The following is a 22,819-nucleotide window of genomic DNA, read 5'->3' as shown; positions in this document are numbered from 1 at the left end:
TACTCAAGTAGCTTTTCGTTGGATATAGATGAAACTGAAACCACTCACCAAGACCACTGGCCCACTGACAAAAAGTACATTTCAACATTTTAGTAACAGTAAAGTCCTACTAAAGTACAAGAAGTCATGATTTCCGAGTGAGTTAAAAAGTAAGTATTGAAGGTATAGTTTGCTCGAAAACAAAAAACTCTGAAATAGAAGTAGATGCAGTGTAAATAGTCAATCACTTCATTTAGTATAGCGCAAGCAGGCCAAACCTATACTTGAGTACTCCAAAATATACAAGTACTCCCTCCACGTAAAAAGCGACTAGGGTTTAGACTACTTTATCGGTACTTGACAGTTTTAGATAAAATTTGGTGAGACTTTAAATTTTAAAGTAGTTTGAGCTTACGTTTGTATCACATTGACAAGTATCATTATCAGACATGAAAATGATTCTATCACCTAATACAGAAGTTAACACACGTCAATGTGCTTCGGAATTCACGAGAAATTGCTTACTAAGAGAAGTATATTCTTGTATACACAATAGTGGAGAGAATCTTTAAAATGTAGTAAGCAGGCCGATGGGTATTCATTGAGTTGTATAAGCATAAAAAACATTCCCGCGCGCGTCTTAGTATTAGGTGTTAGGGTAGGAAGTGTTAGGTTTAGGAGCGCGCGGGAATGTTTTTTATGCTTATAGTGAGGAGTGAAAGTGACAAATTTTATCTAAAACTGAAACTGTAAAGTACCGATAAAGTAGTCTAGAGTATTTTTTATGTTTATTCAGCTCAACGAATATCTTCATATTGGCCTGCTTACTACATTTTAAAGATTTTCTACGCTAGAAAAATCGCTCTAACATGATAAGTATATTATAATTAATCTTATCAGCGCGGCATAGTACATTCGAGTAAATTCATTTAATTAGCTTATGTTTATGAAATTATTTGGTTTCCGAATTCTATCTAAAACGGAAACTGACGAGTATCGGTAAAAGCAGTCTTAAACCGTAGTCACTTATTACGTGGAGGGAGTCGATAGCGAAGTACTCGTGTATTTTGTAGTACTCAAGTATAGGTTTTATCTGCTTGCGCTATACTTAATCAAGTGGTTAACTATTTACACTGCATCTACTTCTATTTCAGAGTATTCGGTTTTCAGGTAAACTATACCTGCAACACTTACTTTTTAACTCACTCGGAAATCATCACTTCTTGTACTTTACTCGAAATTTACTGCAATTAAATGTTGAAATGTACTGTTATCAGCGGTCTTGATGAGTGGTGCTAGTTTCATCTATATCCTACGACGCATTTTTGCGCAGCAGAATGACTTATCACAATAAAAATAACAAAAATACTTCGATAATTTGCGAACTCTCACTGCACAAAAACGTTAGTACTCTAGGTCTATTTCTGTTTAATACTATAGCTATCATGAAGTTGATGTACTCCAATATCATAAGGACTTGAGAGTATTTGGTACATGTAGGCAAAAAACCTACTTGGGTATTCTCAAGACGTACGAGTACTTCTATACTTAACAACTCTGGAAGTTAGCGCAGTTTGTGGTATTTGTATGCAATCGAAATTTGCGTGCTTCTCCCTTACCTTATGTTAATAGTTTTACTTTTCTATCTACTTTACAAGAATCAGTGTAGAAGTTTAGTGAAAGTGTAAGAGTTTAGCAAAAGCATTTTTTTATAATAGCACTTGTCAAGGTGATACAAACGTAACCTCAAACTACTTTAAACTAATTGTACTTGTATTCCAGCAAAATTACGAATCGTTGAGTATCGAGCGATAGCCTCTATCATACTTGCGGAAAATAGGGATTTGGTACACGACTATCAAATTAGAGTAAATTGAGTACACTTGAGAGGTTATTAGTGATTCTGCTGGAGTTTATATGAAGGGAAGTCCTGATAAAACCTTGATTATTTCAGAAAAGAATAGAGGGCTTCTTTCGATATTTTGATAGTCTTCGTCGTAATGTCGGATGTCGTGAAATTGTATACATGCCATCTAGTACTACGGAAAATGTCAAGGCTGGTACTCAATGGTTCTGTTAGTAATTATATGGAATGTGTGGGAATCGAATTGGAGCGTAAAGTATGCGTGCTACGCTACGGAAAAACAGATTTTGCCAAAAGTCGGTATAGAACGGCGTTGGTTTTAAAGGTGTTACATCATGAAATGTCTGACGAAATTTGGTATGGTGTATTTTCATAATGTCCTACAACTGCGTACCAAGTTTCAGTGTGGGTATGTGATTATTAGCATGGTACTTCCGTTATTAAAGCTTACTATGTACAGAAGTGTGCTACGCTACCGAAAAACAGATTCACGCAAAAGTCTGTAGAGAACTGCGTTAGTTTTAAAGCTGTTACATCATGAAATGTGTGATGAAATTTGGTATGGTACATTGTTATTGTGTCCTACAACTGCGTACCAACGTTCAAGGTGAGAGTTTAATGTTTAGCATGCTAATTCCGTTAATAAAATTGACTATGTGTAGGTCTCTGTTATGTTCACGCAAACAGATTTGCGTAAAAGTCGGTGTTCGACTGCGTTATCTGTAGAAATTTGAAAAAATTAAAAGTATAAAGAAGGTTTCCATATGGCGCAATCCTTCGAGTATTCTCAGAAGAAACTGTATACGTCCTACAGTAAAATGGATGCGATTAAACGATGAAGAATTTTATTCTTAAAATATTACATGAGACAAAACATACGAACATTCATTATCTTGATCATGCCATTGCTATAGATGTCAGTCCGATTCCGACAAACACGAGTCCCTTCCAAACTTTATTGTAGTCGAGAGCGGTATTATCAAAGAATCCTACAAAGCCATCCTGCAACAAAAATAGAAGCCCTAATGATCGTACGGAGGAAAGTTATCGTGTCGGGAACCGAATTGGAGGGTAAAGCTGAGTTTCATCATCGAGAGATGATATGGGCTCTGGAGAGCAGATACACTATATATCCATGCTAAAAGATAATTTATAATTCCTAAGCAAAGCATGTAAATCACCTACCCATCCTCCATTTTTCACTATCCACTTTAGTCTTCTGCTAGCAATGTAATTTCCGACTGTCTGTATGATAGCTTCTATATGCTCCCCGTGATGTTCATCCTCGTTCTTGCGAGCAAGAATGCTACCGACTACAAAAAGGGAGACAATCCTACCCCAATTTTCTTTGGTATCTTTGCAAATTTCATCAGCTATCATCAGGAACATTCGCTCATCGGGTAAATATTCTTTATATTTTTCATTGACTTCGACATCACCATAGCGGAGACGTTTGGAGACTGCGTTTAGGACAGTTCGATGTCGCTCTAACATTTCATCCCCAACTCGACGTAAGGTTCTCTCTGCTTTCGTATTTACCTTAACGCATGAGCCGTCGAGTTCGTACATGATAAAATTCCTGGTCAAGGAATATGCTTCGGATATAATTTCATACTTTTCTTCAGTGACCGAAGGTGATACTCGTGATAATTCCATGCTTTGAGGAGAATAGCGAGTCAGAGCTTATTTCGAGATCTAAGCTACTTTGAAAATGAGTATCCTAGGATTTGCATAAGTTTCATCTATATCGTACAATGCGTTTTCGCGGTCCAGAATGACTTATGGCGATGAAAAATAGTAAAATGGTCTCTTAAGCATTGACCACGGTTTTGTTTTCGAAAGATGTCGGGATGTCGGTATCATATTTTCTAAAACTCAAACTAGGACCCGGATCCGGATATCAACTCTGAATCGACAAACCAATGAACAATATTCAAACATGTTACACCCCCATGTTTCCATGAAAATAACAAGACATTACACATTCAGTATACTTCACGATTGTTCATAGATACCAAGTATTCGCGTAAACGAGGTGTGTGACATTACATACATCATGGATAACATCATGGCCGGCACTACAAGCATCATGGATTACAAATTCATGTTCTGAAGTCTCATACATGCACCGACTCTGTGCATTCAATGTGGGGGTAGCTGACTTGGAGACAGAAAAACACACATATTTAACCGTAACATGGTCTTAGTATGAACCGACATGCATTCGACTTGTGGAAAAATGTGTCGCACACTATTTCACCGAGATTACACCCTTTCACGGTTCACAACTTGATATATCAACTTCACAGGGTAGTTCGGATTCTCAGGTAGACTTGAATCGTGATCCGGATCTCGGAATATAGTGAAATCGGGGTATGTAGTATAATTACTCACTCACTACTCTATATGTTGGTGGTGGTCATACCCAGCAAACTTTTTTGCTGCGAACGTAGTGTTTCACCTTACATCAGTTGGTTCAATGTATGTATCGGGTTGTGAAAACTGTCGCTGTTTTGAGTATGTGTCATAATCAATACTAAATACGAGAATTCGTTACTCGTCGAAACGCCGCAGTCAGACATCGTTAACAGCGATTCCGTGTATGGCAATCTTGAGTTCAATTGCGGTTTTGTGATGTTAACCAAGCGGCTGTGTTTCTGCGGTGTGAAGACTGAATTCGTGTTGTTTCCCCGCAAGAGTGCGATGTCTATTTCACACCTAGAGCAATTATAAAACGCATCTTCGAAACTTTTGGTCTAGTTCATCCGCTTGCATTTCGAAACGGACCATCACGACAAGACTCTAACCCACCACATCCGTGGTTTCAGTTGATCATATCGAAGAATATCATGTCCATCCGTGTTACCACCCACAGATTTCGCCATCCTCACACGGTAGTGCTAAGACACAGACAAGACGCGGTGGTGGAAATATTGAAAATGAGAAAGCAGACCTTGGTGTCATTTGATTTGGATTTTACACCCGATGAACCCACCATTCGTACTGCGCATTGGGATGAGGATTCTATCATTGATGTCGAGGGAAAGGAGATGTACAGATTTGTTGGTGTCGTGAATATTCAACGAATGTCGAGGTATATGGTTGTGCATGGTTCGCGTATTTGACTGTGGAGATATCGCTATACATAACGCGCTGTTCACCGTATCGATAGCACCAACGAATATCCGTGAAAGGGTTGTAATCTCGGTGAAATAGTGTGCGACACATTTTCCCACAAGTCGAATGCATGTCGGTTCATACTAAGACCATGTTGCGGTCAAATATGTGTGTTTTTCTGTCTCCAAGTCAGCTACCCCCACATTGAATGCACAGAGTCGGTGCATGTATGAGACTTCAGAACATGAATTTGTAATCCATGATGCTTGTAGTGCCGGCCATGATGTTATCCATGATGTATGTAATGTCACACACCTCGTTTACGCGAATACTTGGTATCTATGAACAATCGTGAAGTATACTGAATGTGTAATGTCTTGTTATTTTCATGGAAACACGGGGGTGTAACATGTTTGAATATTGTTCATTGGTTTGTCGATTCAGAGTTGATATCTCAAAAGTTGCTATTCTGAAAATTTTGTTAAGGTAATGGTTTGAAAACTTATACTTGAGCACTACGAAATGTACAAGTACTTTATCTTTACACGGCGTTTTTAGTAAAATGAATACTAATTTTATTGAAAAAATATATTTGAAGGCGGAGAACTAACGAAATAGAAAAATAGCAAAAATAAATCGAAAATTTGCAAAGTCCTAGCATGCAATATTTGAGTTTTACAAATTACCCTCGAAGTGAACCAGCATGTTGGATATTATCGAAACGATTTCTCATGTTGCGTTCCGGGATAAATGTACTTTTTCGCTCTTTTTTATTTTTTATTAAAATTAGTATTCATTTTACAAAAAACGTCGTGTAAAGGTAAAGTACTTGTACATTTCGTAGTGCTCAAGTATAAGTTTTTTCCGTAAAGTCTGTCTTGCATTTAGATGTTAGCACTGAAAGCAAGCAAAGTTTGTGGTATTCGCGCAACATCGAAATTTGTACACTACACGCTTATCTTATGTCGAAAACATATGTTAGTTGACAATATTTCGAATCGTGGGTATGAATAATTTTTAAAAAACCTAAATATGCCGCATCCAAACTTCGTAAATTTTTTCGATTAGTTTTTTCGTTTCTATTTACTTTAAAAGACTCATTCAGACCTCGAACCTATACGTGAACACTTGTTCATTGGAACTTAAGTCCAACGCCAATGCGCCTCGTTCGTTGGCATTTTTGTGCTGAGTTAAATACCCTTATACTCGACATGCAAACATTATACAGGTAGCGGTTGTACTGCGAGCTGATAATAAGCCTTAAAATGTGGAGACCTCGGTCGGTTTAATCACCCTTATTCTAGTGAGGCGTTTCACTGTCAGTTTAATCACCTATTCTAGTGACATGAAAAGGACTGAATCGTATGAAATGTGGTCACTTCAAGAATCACGATTTTTCATCAAGTAGTTATGTTTCTAGGCTACTTTTACTTCTATTTCACGGGTTTTCATAGAAATCTGCTTACTTTTATAACTTTATATTTTGTGAAGTAGAGAGTAGTTTAAGGTTATGTTTGTCTAACCTTGGCGAGTGCTATTGTCACACTCGATCACCATCTTCAAATCATGGCTATCTCAATGATGTTGACTAAATTTTCGGCTTCAGAACGTGTTAATTAGACCTAATCGTCTTAACGCTGGGGTTCGCGTACAGGCATCGATAGAGTTTGTATAAATAAAGCCCTGCGAATCGCACGCCTACGGCTATAGTTCGTTCGATTATTTTCACCTTGGGATTCGCGTATATGCTACTAAGCTGTTACGACTTTAGAAAATTCTACAAGACTATTCGGAACACGCACATGCGAGTGATTTGTTTCCGTAGCTCCGAACTGGAGAATCGCTTGCCTGCGTCTAATGAAAATAAGTCGTAAAATGTGGAGGCTGTAGAGACAGTAACTTGTATACATAAAATCAAGTTTAAAAATATGGACGGATGAGTTATCTCTGACCAATAGAGTAATATAACCGCCTATAGTTTAGTGGGTATTGCTATAATGTATATCCAAACAATCGTTGCAGACTCTGAATGTTACCTAGGTCCTTATCACAAAAAATCATGCATCAGAAGCGTAGGGGTTCATATTATCAAGTCGCAGCGCTCAAAATCGCATTTTATATTAAGTAATTAGTGATGATGTGTAGAATTTTGATATTAATAATATTATCCGGAGAATATAACCTTACATAGACATCATAGTTTTCGCATTTATGTATAGTCTGAATAGGAATTTAAATACATAGTCCTAAATACACATAATAGAAAATCTGTCGATTCTAGCCAAGGTAAGTTTTGACGCAGCAATCATAAGTCGTAAAATGTGGAAACTGCAGAAACCGTAACTTGTACACATAAAATCAAGTTTAAAAAATATGGAAGGATGATATTAGTCCTAAATACACATAATACAATATCTGAGAAAAGTATCAAGATGCGGCAATCAATGCGGCGATGATATAGCAATGGATGGATGATGTGGCACTATAGGCGTGACGCTTGATGATGTGGCACAGATGACGTAGCAGATGAATGTTCCCTTAGGGGATGAAAATGGGCGTGGCAATTAGGATGACGTGGCGTTCTCTGATTGGTGCGTACCAAAGCCAGCTAAGCATACTACTGAGCTCCTATTGCTGAACATGTATTCAAGGGAGATCGTGGACTCGCTAATTGATAGCACATCCGGACTCATTACAAATGAGATTACATATCATATTATTTCAAGTTCTTCTAGTATTGTGCGAAAGTGTAGTTTTCGGCTGCTTATATTTATATCGCACTTATGAGTTCGTCAACATAAAGAAGTTTATCTAACTCATGTATTATTCGGCATTTACGTATGTAAATTGATGCTACCCCGCCACATTTGGAAAATTTTCAACTTCTCCTATTTTTCGGTTGGCTGCTTGCCGGGGTAGATACATATATTTACGGAGGTGCGTTCACGGTACCAGATTTTAGGTGGCGAATGAAGGCTCGGAATAAATCGGAAGTGGGGAATTAGGATAAAAAGGTTAGGAAACCCTGTTTTAGGGTGACTGCACCGGTCCCGTGTATTGGAACTGAGGTCTTTGATAATAAATTATCATGTTCCCACCATAAACTGCAATGTTTTGCTGGTTTTATGTGAAGTAATATCGTATCGGACATACCTCGGTCTCTGTTTTCCTACGCTCCATTGTACCACCATCCAAGTTTTCGGATAGCGACTTAAATGCAGTATGGTATTCCCACATGAGATATATTTTATTACTATTGTGTTTATTGTCAGTTATATATAGTAGCATTTCTTCTCGTTGCTGTTAATTCTGAATTGTCATCATTCAATCAAAGGGACATCTTTTTACTATAAATAGATTGAAATAGCAACAATTATTGAACTTCTCTCGCAATAGCTTGACGCAAATTGATTTGGCATTACTGTTTCAACCGAATAAATAGACTACTTCACAAAAACTTGATACACTTCTTAGCTGATTTTGGATCCAGCCTTTCTGGACCAATAGGTTGAGAAGTATATAGTTTGACCCGTATTTTGACAATATTCTTGATATAATTGACTGGGAATGATTTCAAAAAAGTGACCGTGACCCATATCAATTCAATCTATTTTTCTCTGGTAAAATTTCTCGCCATTATTTAATTTCCGTGTAATAAATTGGCATGTAGCTGGTGGTGATTTACGCAATTTAGAAAGAATGCTGCATAAATTGTAGTAACCAACTAGCAATGTCTATTTCGAACTTGAAAGAATGCTTACTGAATTGACAGATGTATCTCCTCTTTGTTCCTTCGCAGGCATGTTGCCGCCAGATGAGCCTCTCGTGCACAGAACACGTATTCCCACCACTGTCTCCGGACTTTCTGAAAAGGATATAAAACTCTGAAAACAATAGATTGCCAGGTCGGCTTACATGCAAAAACAAATAGTGGGGCGGCATAGCAAACCTATTGTGCATTTTGTGATACAAGCACCAAATTTGGCACACATGTATATTAACATGTTGCGAACATTTCAGATATTGAGCCACTCGGAATTCTCTCTTTATGTCCGCCATATTGGTTTTCAAAATGGCCGCCGTTTGAAATCTACATTTGCGATTATGTCTGGGTCAAATGCTACTATTGACCAGTGTTGGGATCAAGTCACTACCTTCGAGTCACGAGTCATTTCGAGTCAGTGCACATTTTGACTCGAGTCAAGTCAAGTCAATCGGTTTTGGAAGATGACTCGAGTCAAGTCAAGTCACTCGATTTTTGGAGGTGACTCGAGTCAAGTCGAGTCAAGTCAAGTCAAGTCACGAGTCAAGTCAAAATTCAAGTCAAGTTGCCTTTTCGTAGTATGAGGCATGATTACGTCATTACATTTTGCTAGCTAGATTAAGTGGTCATTTATTTTGAACCGATGAACGAATATAGAGTTAAATATACACCCAAGAAGTTGCTGTATCGCTCACATATACGTAGCCTCAGGTTATAGTTACCAACCAAAATGGGGAACAGAGACCGAATTGATAAGATGCAATACATTACCCTTTACCCATTTATACACATTGATATGATACAATTCGAGCCTGCGCCAATGGTTGAGGTGTATATAAACCATATTCGAATTCAAAATCAATAAAACAAGAGGTTTGGTTAAGGTAGATAATTTTATATTATATTACTGTACTACTAGTTTACGACAACGTAAGCTGTAAGCTTCGATCACTTCGTTTGTGGTCAATCTATTTGTGAGAGAACAATGGAGGCTCAGTAAAACGCACGATCATTGAATGATTGGACGCTCTCACGGGTTACACCAGCGTTTCGCGAACAATCCGAACATATGCAAGATACAGTGATTTTTATCGACACCGATTAATTTATGACTTGAAATTGACTCGTGAATTTTGCTCCGAGTCACGAGTCAATCCGCATTTTTGATACGCCTAGTCAAGTCAAGTCATTTTAGCAAAGTGACTCGAGTCAAGTCAAGTCATGCGACAAAGGTGACTCGAGTCTGACTCGAGTCAAGTCATGACTCGAGTCATCCCAACACTGGTATTGACTTCATTATTTTTGTGTCAAAATGTATGTTTTTTGGGTCAAGGAATCCAATGGTACCAATTTCTCAATCCGATGCTCAAACCAATGCACAGTTTTAATGCACTAATCTAAATCAAATGCACAAATTTAAAATTCCAATATGCAAATCTAAATAAAATGCAATGCACAAATCTAATCCAATGCACAATCCAATGGTACGAATTCCAACTTAATGCTATCTTTAATAGTCTGTTGTATAATTGTAATTACAACTTATCTAGGAAATATTTGATTGAACACGATACTTTGAAAAGAATGATTTTATGCAAGCATGTTAAATGGGTGTAAAAGTCTTATGTCTGTAAATGTCTTAGATACAATTCTGACATGCTACATCAGGGGTGGGCAAACTTTTGAGCTCGCGGGCCGCATTCAACGTCCGAATCCATTCGCGGGCCGCACTATATAAAAGTGGGATGATAATCCAAAACGCAATATTGGTATTTGATTATATAGTGAGGACAAGGAGATAATATATATGCTTATTTAAAGCAAACCAGACATTGCTTTGATGATATCGTGCAAGCACCAGAAACAGTGATGAGATTTCATAGGCTGGTCGACCTCAATAACTGCAATTCGTCAAAACTATAGAGATGAAAGTCGGCTGTCCGATCTTAGAACGGGATTGAAATTAAAATCTGTGAGCAGCGATCTGTTCATAGATATACTAATTCCAATTTTGGTTCAGTTCCAGGACACACAATGCTGACAGCATCATAACCGTGTTAGCTTCCAAAACGCTTTCACTATGTGTAGATAAAATATAGATACCCTAATTCTACGCATACAGAGAACTAATTTACTTAAGACACGCGCGAACCGTTTTACTAAAATAGGTAAAACTGGAGTGGTCAATCTTAAATCACACTCTTGATCCGAAATATGTCAATGTCGTTTGGGATTTCTGTGATGTTCAAAGTCCGTGGGCCTTGAGATCGGGCTGCCGCGCCAGAAATTAAACATAAAAATAATGTAGGCAGTATTTACCTTAGAACAGTGGTTCTCAAACTTTTTAAGACACGCCCACCCCCCCCCCCCCCCCCCCGATATGAAGGTGAAAGATTTCGCTCCCCCCTTGACTAGCAAACCGAACGGATAGTATAATGGCATCGAAGGTTACGACTGTGGATGAGAGATTTTCAAATATGAAATTCCCACTAAATACATAGCAAAAACAATGAATTGAACGGAGACCGCGCGAGGCGCGAAAAACTTTTTCTGTTGAGCTCAGCCTCGCTGGCATCCCCGTCGGATGTCTAAACGCCTCCAAGGGAGGCGAGCCCCCCAGCTCGAGAACCACTGCCTCAGAATTATCACGGTGAAATATACTAAGAAAAGGTTTAATCAAGTCCCTGCTAGTTCGATTTTAGTACACATTTTATCAATATTTTTAGTAAGTTTCTTTAGACTCTCGCGGGCCGCACAGAACGTCGCGGGCCGTAGTTTGCCCACCCCTGTGCTACATGGTCTAAACTCTAAAATCTGAGGCTAGGTGTATACTGACATTCTACAATGGTCTGGTATGATAGGTATCTGAGGCTAGGTATATATCGGTACTGAGGGTACGCGTACATAAACAGTGTCATGTTAACAAGTTCAGCACTGCCACAAGTACATGTATGTTGTGGACTCATCGTTTTGTGCAGTCCCCGTCACACACACAGATGGCTGTGCACTGAAGGCCAGCCTTCTTGCATTTGCAGCGTTTCACACACCCTTTCTGGCACTTGTAAGAAATCAGCTGAATGCAGCTGTGAGCTGCCTCAGGTATCCTGGTCCAGTATGGTGTGTACTGTCCTCCAGTCATTGACCAACCCCAGTTGGTTGGTGGAGGGAGCTTAGGTGCTGGCAGCAATGTCTGACCCCACACATATCCACCTTGATACACTGGCCTCTTAACATGTTCCTCTAAAGCTCCCTTCGTTGGAGGGATCAGCTGCACATCGTTCTTCCTTGCAAAGAGTTTCCTCCTGGCCGTGTCAATGTCCGTGCATTTGCTGGTTCGATCATACAACAAGATCACAAACCTCTCGATGATGCACGTTGCATCATTTGGTATGTCACGTGGTGCGGAGGACAGCAGCAGCAGCGCCTCAGTGAGTTCTGGCAGTACCGCCCAGACTGCCCACGCAGTCTTCTTGCCATGTCTGGCAAAACTAGACACAGTGTCGCATCCAGTTGGAGCGTGGAACATTGGCAGTGCACGAGCCTTTTCTGGCCCCAGTCCAGCTGCAATTTCGTGTGCTGCTAGGTATCGGAATCTTTGGCCTGTTCCGAATGCCAGCCACAGTTCTTCTTCTGGTTGCAACTCCTGTACCACGGACACTGCCAGTACCACAACATCGGTGTCTACAGTTCGGATGACTATTGAGTGGTGTCCATGCTTGGCTGCATGAGATGCAGAAATGAGTCTGCTGTCCCTGCTGTCGCAATCTCAGCTTGCACAAGTGCTTGCACCCAACCACTCCCTTGCAGCCAGTTCCCCAATGTTTTCAGTGCCGTCATCTCTATGTGGCGACCACCAAACATCACCAGCATGTGGTTTTCACCATAACTCTCTGGCCACTTCCACTGTATCTGCTTAGCCAAAGCAAACAGTGGCTGATCCATGGTGACCACTGGTGTCTGTCCAGGATTCAGGTGTTCTACATCTTTCTTCACAATGTCCATTGAATGCCGGATCATGGCCACAGTGTGGGCACTTTCCAGGAAGAGTGGAAGCAGCGACGTGGGGCAGATGACTCTAGCATCCGGTGGCTGTCGGCTGGCATGAAATGCAGCCCAAGATGTGTTTTCATTGTCTACTGTACCAGTGTTGTCTTCCAGGACTTGTTTCGCATTGCCGAACCATTGGTATTCTTCATCAGTGAGCTGTTTGAAGTCTCCTCTGGTCAATGACGTTACTCCAGCAGCTGGGACAGGCGACTTATTGATGCTGCAAGTGACAGGGGGTAACGTCAGTATAATAGTGCGGCAAAGGGGCGACAGTCTTGGACCGTGTATCCCCAGCTTCTCTATCATCGACGATACTCCGATTTACTCCTTCACCAGTGTAAGAAGGATGTTGTACGAGGGAGATTGCGGTACCATGGAAAGAGTCTTTTGATGTTGTTGCACTATGGTTGTGATCTATGTTGTCTATAGCGGCAGTTGTGAACACTTCCCTACGCATTTTCGGAGGGCAGACCACTTGTTCTCTGTGAAACTGTCGACAGACATTGTGTCACATCTGTGCTGAGAGCTGGAGCACTCTATCATAAGAGATACTTAGGCCAAGGTGTGACAGTCTGTCGACCAATTCTTTTTTGCGTGTATGAGCATGCAACATCATCCTGATGTATGTTGGAAGTGGGGTCTCCTGTGCAACACTGTGCCGGACACAAGTGCTTTACGCTGTTGAATTTCAGTATCTGGGCTGCGGTAATTGCTGCAGGGTTAGTGTCTGTCATCTGGTCTTTGATGCTGGGTCCCTCTAGGATCATGCTGACTAGGGCAAGCAGCAACGGTGGTACTGATTTTTCTTGACATCCTCCGGGGAATCCTGTGAAGGGCTTAGCTTCTCCAAACATTTCACGGCGAACGATGTGTGCAGCACGGGCAGGATGGACTGCATCACTGTCACTGTCCAGCTCGCAGGCTTTGTCAATAGCAGAACCGAGATCGTTTTCAAATGCCATCAGGATGTCTCTCCCCTTGGAGTATGTCCGCAAGTCAGGTAAGTGAGATAGCAGTCTCTGTTTCAGTCGTGTGGAGTGAACTTTCGTGTCGAGCTGCACTCCAAGCTGTTCCATTCTGGACTGATAGAGGTGGACAAGATCGGCCAATCTGAATACTATTGCCGTCTCCTCATCTTGTCTGGTTTCGTCGATGTAGAGTGCGAGTTCAGGGAAGACAACTGCCGACATTGCTCGCTCTTGGTCTGAGTCCTGTGGTAATGTTGACTGGACCTTTCTTGTGCGGTTAAAAGTCCTATCAAGCACTGTGGGTGATACTGGGCGTCCAACCAGGGCTTTGGAGCAGCCGTAAATTTAAACTGCTCCAGCTCCGGCTCCGGAGCTTTCTTCTATCATACATTAGCTCCGGCTCCAGCTCCGGCTCCGGCTCTGACATTATCGAATAGGCCTGTCTATATCAGGGGTGGCCAACCCGCGGGCCAAATGTGGCCCGCGAGAGGATTTTGCGTGGCCCGCGAGGTAATTTCCTATTATATTATCGAAAATGAATTGCTCAGATTGTGAACTTGCAATGCCAACCAAAAATTACAAGTCTGGCTGCGACACTTGGGATGTTGATGACTAAAATATCAGTTCCGACGCATTGGCAGATCCAGGGTCCAGTCACATTTTCAGTAAATCGTCGTACATTACAATAAACTAAAATAGTAGAGAAATTTTTCTTCACGCTTCGCGTGTTTAATTGTAACACGATTTCTTGCTTGGTAGCCTACTCTCTACTGAAAATGAAAATAAACACCTAATTTATCCGTTTAAGTCTAACTGTATTCGCAATTACGGGAGAAAATCTTTTCGCGTTTGCGCTCACATAAAGATCGTCGACAGTGAAATGTAGGCACAAAATGATTGTTGCATATTATCGGAGACCTTCGATATCGATCTGGCCAGACGCCGAATAGTCGTGTCCTTGCAAACTGAGCCTAGCGGGCGGTATACAGTAGACCCGCAATATGCTCAAGTAATAATATTATTGACCTAGTTTATTTATAAACTTTGAAAATTTTACCCGATTGGCGCGGCTAGTGGACCGCGCACTCGTTCGTCAATTGCATGTGCCCCTTTAGCCGAAAAGGTTGGCCATTCCTGGTCTATATAGATTAACAATCTACCCATAGGTTAGTTATCTATAGTAATCTAGACTTCAGTAACATCCGACGTCGCAACGAAGACATAGGTGCCACCGTACCGGCTTGTGGCGTCATAATGAATACTTGTCAATTGTTGATAACATCATTGTTGTACTAGAACGCAGTTTACGCTATGCCATTGCTGTACACAGCATTAAAATTCAGGCCTGCGGTTCAATTATGATAAATCAGCAGATATGGTTGTTGCATATATAATAGCATCTTATAAAATACGTCGGAGCCGGAGCTACTCCTCAAATAACGGGCTCCAGCTCCTGCTCCGGCTCCGGCTGAATTTTATGTTGAGCTCCGGCTCCGGCTCCAGCTCCGGTGAAAATGCACGGCTCCGGGGCTCCGGCTCCGGGCTCCGGCTCCAAAGCCCTGCGTCCAACGCTACCATGTCCCCACTACTGAGCTGGCCAAGTAGTTCTGTATCACCACGAAGGGTTGCACAGGCACGCACCCGTCTGTCCATTTGGAATGTTGCAGTTTTTCGATGACTGTTAGCCCCAGCAGGTCGTGCACAGAAGAAACAAGTTTCTGGAACCTTTTCTGTAACCGATGAGCGAGAATGTCCCCTGGTGCGTTTGCATACAGATTGATCCTCGTCGCTTTGACCTTCTTTCTTGAGTGCTCCTTTTTGTGCCCTCTTCTGTTTGGGGTTGTTGTACTGGAGCCTGCACGTGTGGTAATACTGTGCACCGTGTGCAACCATCGCAGCTTCAATGCCATGACCATCACCGAGTCGTTCCAACTGAAATGATCCTGGAAGCTCTCCAAGTTCACTGAATTTGATCAAGTTCTCTGCGAGTGAACTGTACCCACTACAAATGTCTTTTCTCTTTGATTGGTCGGGTTTGGTCAGTATCTCCGCCTTGTCCTTCTGACATATGAGGCATAAACTCCAGTCAGTTGTGGTGAGGTGCGGTGATGTTGATGGCGAAGTTCGCTCAGAAGGAGCTAGTCTGAACCTCTTGGGCATAGTACAGGGGTGGGCAACATACATCCCGCGCCTTGAAATCTTAATGAAGGATTGCACCGTGTGTTGATTGATCAGAGAGAAGCAGACATGGTGGTACCTGTATGACAGGGGTGGCCAACCTGCGGCCGTAGAAGCAAATTTGTGCGGCCGTGGACACGTAATTCAATTAGTAGGTGTCGGCGGCCGTCGACGTGGAATTTGAATTTACGAATTGACTCCCGATTTCTTGAAAGATTTCAATTATTCTTGAAATTTTCTTCGCGCAGTGCGCGATTCAATGCGACTTCATTTTTCGATTTTAATATAGTTGCGCACTTTGCAATCAGAGCCCCACAGTACAGTTGCGAACAGATGCGCCTCATATAGAAATACCAACTCGGAATCGTGTGCTCCTATCACTATACCGACAATCCTGACGGAGGGTCAAGACATGCAAAGAACAGCATGCAACAAAGTGACTAATAATAATTGGCCTACCCGAAGATACATCATCATTCATAAACTGCCCTAAATTTTCGAAAACAGCCCTCCATCAACTCCATCGGTGAATCTGATCACATGGGATACGAGAAATAATATGTAGAACTACTAATTTTACTGACGAAATTCATGAATGAATCTGAAAAATTTTTCGCGCTTGGCGCGACTATGAACAGCCTACATTATTTAATAGATTAGTACGGAGTTCACCGGAAATGGACATAGACACTTTAACATGAGTAGGCCTATTTGGCGTCCTGCTAGTTCATTACGACTATTCCCCGGAATGCGGCCGTGAGTAGTAGTTGAAATGAGTAGTCGAAATGCCGCCGTGACTGGCAAAAAGATTGACCACCCCTGCTGAGAATGCTGTTCTCAAATCCACATTGGCTTCGTCATTATTGGCGAGAAATGGCTTTGAAGATGCATTGCTGTCGTTAAAATAGATTCATTAAATACGATTTCTTCCTTGTATACGTGGATAAATGGGCGAATAATGTATCGATTCAGCAATCCGGCCCGCCAAGTACTTAATTTTCCTATATCCGGCCCGCAGACTGGAGAAGTTGCCCGCCCCTGGCATAGTAGAACTGTCTTCAGATTATTATCAGCTAGCACCGTCAGTTTACAGACATGCATGCATCACTATGAACCTGGAATGACACAAAGTAACATTTCTGTTATCGTCACTGCACTACAGCTACCACTACAGCAACTACTCTACCACCAACACCACCAGAATCGAGTCATTAGACTATAATAACGACAAATGTAGATCGATAAGTGACCATGTAATGTGAAGCCGCCATTTTCAAATCCAATATGGCGGCACATCGGTAACGCATTGCAGATTGTTACCATTGGATTCCATGACTCAAAAAACATACATTTAGATACCAAAATAAAGTCAATAGCAGCATTAGGCCCACAGATAATCGCAAATGTAGATTTCAAATGGCGGCCATTTTGAAATCCAATATGGCGGACATAAACAGAGAATTCCGAGTGGCTCAATATCTGAAAATGTTCGCAACATGTTATTATACATGTGTGCTAAATTTGGTGCTTGTATCAAAAAATGCACAATACTTTTGAATATTTGGGCTAGACCTCCCCACTAAAATATTTATTCCGATCGCTCAATCTACAATAGTGCAAATGTAAACAAGTACCTGTTATAAACAGATTCTAATAAAATTGCATGTGTGTATCATTAAAAACCTGATTTTAATAAATATAAGACCGTTTCCATGTGCATTCTCCTTCTATTTCCGCAATGATTATTAAGCCTCATCTCTAACAAACTGACAATTTTACAAGTGCGATACTTATGATGATGAGTTTCTTTGAATTCATTAATTTTACACTTAGATGAAAAAATAATCGTATTGGGTAGGGGGTTGTGTGAACGTGATATGACGTTTGCGATCGGTTTGACGATCTTGGATATTTGAAAATTTGAGTTAGAAAACAAACCTGGGTAGATTGAGCACTGTAAAAATCTATCATAAATGATAATTTTGATTTTTTTTATATATGACAAATTAATTTGCTTTGTTAGAAAAGTTTGCTCGAAATATTTAGCTTTATTATATTTATTGACTCTATGTTGTGAGATTTGGCCACAAACACACAGTAAAAATAGCGAAATACAGTCCGTGCAGGTTGTTATCGAATTGCACCTGATCGACCAGTCAAATACTCATATTAGTCATTCGCAAAGTGTGCGCCAGTGCCCCACACGGCGCTGGCAGAACATCAACATTGAAGTGGCCTGCGCAATGGTTCGTGAATCTTATGGGGCTCTTTGGCCTAAATATTGGCCGACCCTGGCCTAGATCATTGCGTAAGGCTATATTGCCTTGCAAATCCTAATCGGAATTTGTGGCAAATCGACGAAAATACGGATTCTGTGGAATGAATTATCAAAGCACTTGCTCGTTCCAGTTGAACGTTTGGTAGTCCTTAAAAATCAACCTGTACTTTAGAATTGTGCCATAACCTACAATAATGTATTATTTTACGAGAATGTTGGGTTAGAATTAGCAATATGGTTTGATATGAAGTCATAGGTTCGTTTTCACGTTCGCGGGCACATAATCAAAACCTTTCTCTAGTATTTACGATTACTGATCTACAAACTTAGACCACGGGCTGCTTCCGATCTCGAACATCGAATAGGTGGTCAAAAACCCTGGACGGAGGTCGGAAGTACCGGACTGGCATTTTCGGGTCTGTCAACGCCAAATTATGAAATCCATACGATGAACCACAAACTAATTTGTCCTTGTTTAAATGATCGGAGTTAAAGGAATTTTATTTTTTACAGTCATCAGTTTCCAAAATTTTGCGGTCACTTTTTCTCATAAGTTCTAGCCGTCCCAAATTTCTTTATCTAAGTCGACTGCGAACCATATTTCTCCCGTATAAAATTTGAAAATTTGTCCAGGCCAGGTCACAATAGGGGTCCACGAAAGCTCTCAAATATATATACAATGGTTCACCCTCCGTGAATATTTGCCGTTATTATAATAATAGTGTTCCACTGTAAAACGACTACAGACTAAATTTAGGACTAGTAAAGAATTTGACGACAATAGTCAAATCGGAACAATTTGTAAAAATGAATGCTGCTAGCATGAAAGCAGAAGTTTAAGTTATTTACAAGCAAAATAGCGAGAGATCTCATGATATAAATGTAAAATTATATCTGTGAGATATGGTGAAGAAGTCTATTACGTTATTTTATGGGAGAATTAAGGGGAAACGATATTTAACATTGGGTACGGTATGTTCTTATAGCTCAGGCGAGTTTTTTTTAACCTGAGAACGGAAGATTTTTACTTTTTTTGTCATTTGTCATTTGTAACCGTAAAAATAATTTGGACATAATTCCACCCTTCTCTATTATAATTAGGTGAGTTCGCGCATAAACTTAGAATTGTACGACTTATACTCATTTCTGGCTGGTTACAGTTGTACCCCGAGTTTGATCGAGCAAAGGATTAACCTCTCACAGGATTATGGTTGGAACAGAAATCGCCAATTGTTGCTTTTCAAGGCATTACCGAAATCTGATTCTGAGATTTCGTCATTATTCGAAAATCTTGTCAGTGATCGCGGGTTTTGCCAACAAACGAATCACCTAATATTATCTCATCAACGAGCGACATGACTATAACACCAAGTCACGAGATATCCCCATGTCTGAGACGTAACCTTGTCCAGTTTTTGTAATAAACGAATTTCTTATTATTTCGCGACGGATCGTAGGTTTAAGTCATGATAACCTTAATAAATTCCTATTATCTTGTCACCAGACGTAGGTTTTTGGTCATTATAAGCTCACTAACTGCTCAATATCTTGCACCAAACGTAGTTTTTATTCGTTATACATGAACATGTTTCTTATTATCTTATACTGACAGCGCTCCTAATAACTTACGACTACCATGTCACCGATCGTTGGGTCGCCAACTCCACTCAACATGCCACCGTCCCTATACCCGAAACAGTCTCCATGTCACGGATCCCTATGCATGTAACGTTATCATGCTATACTACGCTTATACCTGAAAACGTTAGCATGTCACCGCAGGTTTTCGCGTTATCATGTCACCGCACCCATCCGAAGCCCTGCCTATCCACCACCTATCTTTTTTCACTACTATCATGCGATGTATGGCTCCGAGCACATTTTTATTATTGACTACAACGGACACAATATCTTATTAATCAGGCACCACAGAATAGGGTTATAATCATGGCAGCTAACATTTCTTGGATGCTGATTGATCCAACTTCTACATCATATGTTTTACTGCCGTTGTAATTTGAACTTGTTGCTTACCGTGCCAATTCGACGTCAATGAATACTTCGCAGAAGATTGACCAACTATGCACAAATTAAGAAATCTGAAAACTCGTATTCATCCTGAAGGGCATTGAATGATTTATGACGTGACTTACAGCAGAACAATTTTCAACCTGATAAACATATTATTAGAATTGTTCGGTTAATGATTGAAAAGTGATTGCATTCGTCAAAAGTCACTCGGACTAATCTCTTTACTATGACTAAATGACGAAAGTCCCTATCGCGAAGATGCTATTTGTTAGTTCACAGATGATTCCAAGTCAAATTAACAATATTCATCCATTTCGCCTCGACTTTTGGGTAGGTCTTTTAGTGCTGTCTTGATGAGTGCCCAAAATTAGTTTCGAAAATAGAACTCCTGACGGCGAAGTTGTCGCATTTCAAATATTGACTTAAAATGACCGCTGCGTGTATGTCAGCTGAAACCTTCGATATTAATATGTCACTGCGCTACTGTTAACGGCACTGAAAAAATGGAAATTTGGGGTCGTAATCGGTCCATCGAAGATAGCTTTTTATAATTTGGTCTGATGCGTGTTAGCGACTACAATATCTGTGGATAACGCAAATAATTTCTTGAGTTTATGGTACAATAAAATACTTCTACGAAGAAATTTAAATTGGCGGCTTGAAGCTAACACGCAGGATAACATGTCGAGGTAGGTATTCCGCAAATCAGTCAACAATCTTGAAAGTTTTTGTATAATACGAACATCACAGACTATTACGCAGCCAACGCTTTATACAACTCACGAAATGTATAGATCCGTGAATGGTGGTCTATAGCTAGACCATTCATATGCTTGTACCTCAATATAATGTATAGTTTTTAGGTGAATTTTCAATAAGGTGACTATATGGAGGAAGATTGAATATCAACAGATTAGTCTACTTTTACACGACGTGGGTATAAAATTACTTTCAAAAATGACATGCTCAGTACATTATACATAATTTAATATAGTTTGAAAATAAATTATCAATGCGTTCGAATTCGAATTAGCAACTTACAAACATTCGATTCAAATTTTAAAAGCGCACCTTATTGGATTGTTTGTGTCCCATACATCTCCCCGGAGCCATGTCCAGGTGCCATCCATTTTTTCGAGACCTTGGTAATAGATGTCGGCACTCCTAAAATAGACTAAATTTTATTACAAAATAGTTCCAAGCAAACGCTTGGCTTTGTGCTGAATAATCGTGATTTTTATGTTGAACGACACAGTTAGATGAATATAGCAACCCGTTTAAATTGGCATAAAATGACGTTTTGTGATGTTGATGTGTATTCTCAAATCTCTTGCATTCCCAACACAATATAGCGAGACATTAAAATATAGAAAGTCCAAAAAAGGAGTGTCATAATACCGATTCAGATATATTTATGCATGCATGCGCTGAACTGATCCCTAGCCCTAACCGCAACTTGCTATCTTGATCATCTGAATAAAATGAGTCTCGATGTTGCACAGGCGATGGGTATATTACTTACAGTCCTGCTTCCTTCATATGGTCCACTATTTGCTTTGTTTTGGGTTCGTGCTGCCAACCACCTGCGTTTGAACAAAATTCCCTGGCGTCTGGCAAAAACTTGTAGTTGCAGGGAGCCCAAAAATAGAATCGCCCTACTTCAAACACCTCATTTTTAAGGTTTCCTGCAAAAAGGAATAATAAACTGAAACTAAGCCGTTTTCCGAATTCAAATGCATTTAACACACATGTGATCGCACGTAGGCCTCTCTCGTCATATTTATTTTAGAATTTTCAAATGTCAATTATGACCTGAAAATTTTTAAATGCTAATAACGCTTGTAATTACCATATTAACATATTTGGATGACATGCAAAGTAGAAATTCATACAATACTCATATTCATGTACAGTTTTCAGGTGATGAAATCTACAGAAGGCGTCTATGCAAGGCAGTTTGGGCCACCGATTGCTTGACTTTCGGGCAGTATTCCCACTAATATCCATATACGGTTCGTCTAAGTTCTGGCGTCATGACCATAATATCAAAATTAAACATGACGTGTATTCAATACGTGTGACAATGAAAAATTTTCTACAAGCAATGTTTCCTGCTCTCGAGGTTAATTGCATATTCTGGTATCTCGCCCAAATTTCGTTTTGTGATATGGTCGGTTTGATGACCAACTCATTGTGTCGGAAAGTAAATTCGAATAACGACTGCCTCGGGGTTTGAGAGCGCATACTACCTCTACTTTAAATGCGAATATTTTTTGAAAGTAAATGGCCATTGTTAGATGATTTGAAAATTTTTCAGGTATAATCGCAATATATTATTTTCTGGGACATTTGATGAAAACAGGTGTGCTTTAAAAAGCTATTTGTTATATATGCAAGCCTGACTGGAAAATTATCCTTAGCAAATTGTAAGAAAATCAAATATATTGTTTTTGAAACCTTGTTACGGTTCAATAACATAGGGATTGTACGATCATTCTGTTCTCGTTCGTCACCTTGATATTTCGGAGTTCCTATTGACAAACGAATCCAGGAAGGTTGTGCACTATGAACGTTTTTGTGAAGTTAGCGAATTT

The 22,819-nt window shown here is 40.2% G+C and overlaps 1 long non-coding RNA gene across 1 annotated transcript; it reads right to left on the bottom strand.

The window, feature by feature from the left end:
• Nucleotides 1-8,373: 8,373 nt before the first annotated feature.
• On the bottom strand, nt 8,374-21,903 carry LOC145436862 (uncharacterized). The gene is made up of 3 exons (XR_013914450.1): nt 21,748-21,903; nt 21,297-21,389; nt 8,374-8,825 (listed from the first exon to the last, which is right to left on the bottom strand). It is a non-coding gene; the product is annotated as an uncharacterized LOC145436862 (long non-coding RNA).
• Nucleotides 21,904-22,819: the final 916 nt, after the last annotated feature.

Source organism: Botryllus schlosseri, chromosome 4 (genome assembly GCF_051294905.1).
Source record: "Botryllus schlosseri isolate E-star chromosome 4, Bs_hap1, whole genome shotgun sequence".
In the NCBI taxonomy this organism is placed as follows: domain Eukaryota; kingdom Metazoa; phylum Chordata; class Ascidiacea; order Stolidobranchia; family Styelidae; genus Botryllus; species Botryllus schlosseri.
The sequence above is the reverse complement of the archived record's forward strand: the minus strand, read 5'-3'. Positions and strand labels throughout refer to the sequence as shown.